The sequence below is a fragment of the Sinocyclocheilus anshuiensis genome, unplaced genomic scaffold (genome assembly GCF_001515605.1).
Source record: "Sinocyclocheilus anshuiensis isolate Anshui unplaced genomic scaffold, SAMN03320099.WGS_v1.1 scaffold439, whole genome shotgun sequence".
In the NCBI taxonomy this organism is placed as follows: Eukaryota; Metazoa; Chordata; class Actinopteri; order Cypriniformes; family Cyprinidae; genus Sinocyclocheilus; species Sinocyclocheilus anshuiensis.
Genome location: NW_015552572.1, coordinates 149,688 through 153,721, shown reverse-complemented (window position 1 = coordinate 153,721; position 4,034 = coordinate 149,688).

The following is a 4,034-nucleotide window of genomic DNA, read 5'->3' as shown; positions in this document are numbered from 1 at the left end:
TTCAATTTTGTATCGTTTTTCTTTTAAATTGTTTGATTTTAAATTACTGTTTTTTTTTTTTTTAATGTTTTTATTTTAAAGTTATTTTATTTTACATTTTCATGATTAAATACATTAGTATTTCATTTATTTTAATTTGTTTAATTTTAAAATATTGTAACTATACATTTTTATAAATTGTTTTTAGTATTTTATTTTTTATAGTTTTTTATTTTAAAATAATTTATTTTAATTTTACATTTATGTTTTAAGATTGTAGAGGATATCTGAAGCTGAATCGTGTTCAAACCCAGCAGAGAAACTTCACTTTCATCCCTGGATTTATTATTATTATTATGGTTTATTATTTCAAACCTCACAAACATCTCTTTTGTCTTGTTATGCTCTCTGAAGGGATTTTATGTAAATCTTCAGATCAGTATGTGTTGTGAAAGAGCTCTACACATAAAATACAGCTGACTGGATTTAATGAATGTCAGACATGTTCTCGTTTGACTCGTTTTCTGGATCACAGACAGCTCTGATTTCCAACATGAGAGTTTGCTGTGAACGTTTCGTCTGGGTAACAACAGACATAAATATTGAAAATCAGAACCAGATTGTATTGCATATGTACAGTGTGTGTTTAACTCTGTCTGATTTCAGTTCATTTGGAGCTTCAGATACACAAAAACAAGACGGTAAGTCACAGATCCAAACCAGGGTTAAAGGGGTCATATGTGCTATGACAATCTGGCGCTTCTGAATCAGCGACTGAAAGTATGTTTTGTTATTAGTTTAAGTATTTGCTATTGACTGTTCAAATGCGGAGTTTTGCGCAGCGCAGAGTAACGCGTCGTGTGTGTGTGTGTGAGGGGAACCGGGTCACATCACAGGAGAGTGAACTGCCTGTCTGAAATCATAGCATGTCAGCTGTCTTAACCGTGGCTTGTGTACTGCATCATCACTGTGTCTGTCACGCGACTCTGTTGCCCTTTCGGGCTTGAACTGATGGTAAAACTAACCACATTATTAACTTGATATTTACTTTGAAAGCTGAAGTGATTATGGTAAGGGGCGTTACATTTCCGACGCGTGCTTGTGGTGTTCGGCCAATCACAATGCACTGGGTCAGCTGGCCAATCAGAGCAGTCTGCGCTTGTCAAAGGAGGGGGCTTTGTTGAAAACGACGTGTTTGAGAGAGGCGGGGCATAGAGGACCTACAATAATGTACAGTATTTGAAAAATAATGTGTTTTTTGAACATTAAAGCATGTCAACATATTCTGTTACACCAAATACACAAAATAATAATCTTTAAAATAGCATCATATGACCCATAGTTTATTAAAATTAAAACCATAAATGGGACATTCCATGTAAACTCAACCAGAAGTCCCCTGCTCAAATTTTTTCATGTGAAAGAAATACCTAAATGAAGAAGAAAGCCTAAATATTAAATGCCATGGATGAATATTTACTGGAGTAAACCACTATTTTGTAGAGGGGGGGTCAAAATTACAATTTTCACCTGAGATTCAGAGCCAAATTACAAGGGAGTAAAAAATGTTTCAGAAATTTTTTTATTATTATTATTAGTTATTATGTTATTTTTATACAGAGATTGGTAGGTCTATTATTAAAATCTGTTGACGTTAGCGATTTTTGTTGCATTATGTGTCAATGGTGACCATTCGAAAATGGGAAAAGAGCACTTTTCAAGTTTTTTCTCCAGAGTTTGCAGGCCTGTAACTCAAGAGGTATTAACGATATCTTAATGCCCTTTTAGATTTCGGGCCATAACAAACTTTCCTTTTGATATCCTCATTTTTAAGGCCCTATATGGTTCGGTTCCAGAGATATTGGAATTTCAATATGGCTCCAGGAGTAAATTGCTAAATTGTATTTATTTTAATTGCTAAATTAACATATTGGCTGTTTATTAGTACTTATAAAACATTTATTCTACATGACCATATTCTACATCCCTAATCCTACCCAACACCTAACTATTAATAAGCAGCAAATTAGAAGTTTATTGATTCAAACGTCATAGTTAATGGTTTGTTAATAGCGAGACTTGAACCTTAAAATAATGTGACCTAAATAATGAACTATTGCATTCTTGAAATACCTATTTATTGCAGTTCACCACTGATTATAATGACAAAGTTCTCCATTTGTCATATAAGAGGCAGTGTTATTGGTAGATTATTGACACTTTTTAGCTGATGATTGATGTGTCTTCATCCAGATCCTGATGTTGTCGGTGTGTTTCAGCAGTACGAGGATCAGAGAGAGAAACTGGATCGTTCTCTGATGCTGATATTATGAGGCCGGTTCAGTGTGATTTAACGAGACACTCTGTTCATTCAGATGAGTGGAAAAGGAATAAAAGTAAACTTTTGAATGGAAGTCTATCACCGTTTACACAAAAATATTGGGCAGCACAACTGTTTTCAACATTGATAATAATCAGAAATGTTTCTTGAGCAGCAAATCAGCATATTAGAATGATTTCTGAAGATCATGTGACACTGAAGACTGGAGTAATGATGCTGAAAATTCAGCTGCACATCACAGAAATCAATTATATTTTAACATGTAATCACATATATATTCACATAGAACACAGTTATTTTGAATTGCAATAATATTTCACAATTTTACATTATTTTTTATCAAGTAAATGCAGCCTTGGTGACTTTTGACTGTTAATGTACTTAAACGAAACCAGATGTGTGTGTGTGTGTGTGTGTGTGTGTGTGTGTGTGTGTGTGTGTGTGTGTGTTAAAATGATGTAAGCAGCTCTGTCTCTTATTTATGGGAAGTGAGGAAACCCTGCTCCGTTTTCTGTAAAACATCTGTTTTTAGCTGATCTGATATTGAAACTGGATTGTTATTTGTGTGTCAAATTTCTCAATATGGTTGCACAACATTTCCTCTGTTGTAATAATTCTCATCATTTGTTGTTTCTCTCAGCTGTCAGAACGACATGTTGAAAGAATTACAGACGTTACGTTGTCCAATCTATAAAGACCGTGTCTGTTCCCCGGATAGTGAGGTCAAAATATACATTTATTGCAGGGTCTAGAAAAAATCTGATCTAGAAAAATGCTCAAAGCATGTTACACTGTCAGATATGCAGAAAAAACTCTCCTATGTCTTGCTCTGGTTACCTAGACCGCCAGGGCCGTATGCAGATTTCCTTAAAGAATTTGCAGATTTCCTCTCAGAACTATTGGTTAATGTTGATAAAGCACTAATTATCGGAGACTTTAACATTCACGTTGATAATAGAAATTATGTGTTAGGACTTGCGTTTAGAGACTCTTTTAGGGTCAAGCAAAATGTCATTGGGACCCACTCATCGTTTTAATCATACTCTTATTTAATTATATCACATGAAATTGATCTTACTGATATAGATATCGTACCTCAAAGTGATGTTACTGACCATTTCCTTGTATTGTGCATGCTGCGTATTACTGATATTAACTATATGGCTCCGCGTTATTGTCCGGGCAGAACTATTGTTCCAGCCACCAAAGACAGATTCACAAATAACCTGCCTGATTTATCTCAACTGCTCTGTGTACCCATAAATACACATGAACTAGACGAAATGACTAGCAACATGGGCACTATCTTCTCTAATACATTAGAAGCTGTTGCCCCCATCAAATTAAAAAAGGTTAGAGAAAAATGTACTGCGCCATGGTACAACAGTAATACCCATTCTCTCAAGAAAGAAAATCGTAATCTTGAGCACAAATGGAGAAAATCTAACTTGGAAGTTTTTAGAATTGCATGGAAAAACAGTATGTCCAGCTATAGACAGGCTCTAAAAGCTGCCAGGGCCGAGCATATCCACAAACTCACAGAAAATAACCAAAACAATCCAAGGTTTTTATTTAGCACAGTGGCTAGATTAACAAATAACCAGACGCCACCCGATCTAAATATTAAATATTAAATAATAAACTTAACATCTTGCATCTAAACCAACAACATGTTTATTAGATCCTGTACCCACTATATTGCTGAAAGAGTTGT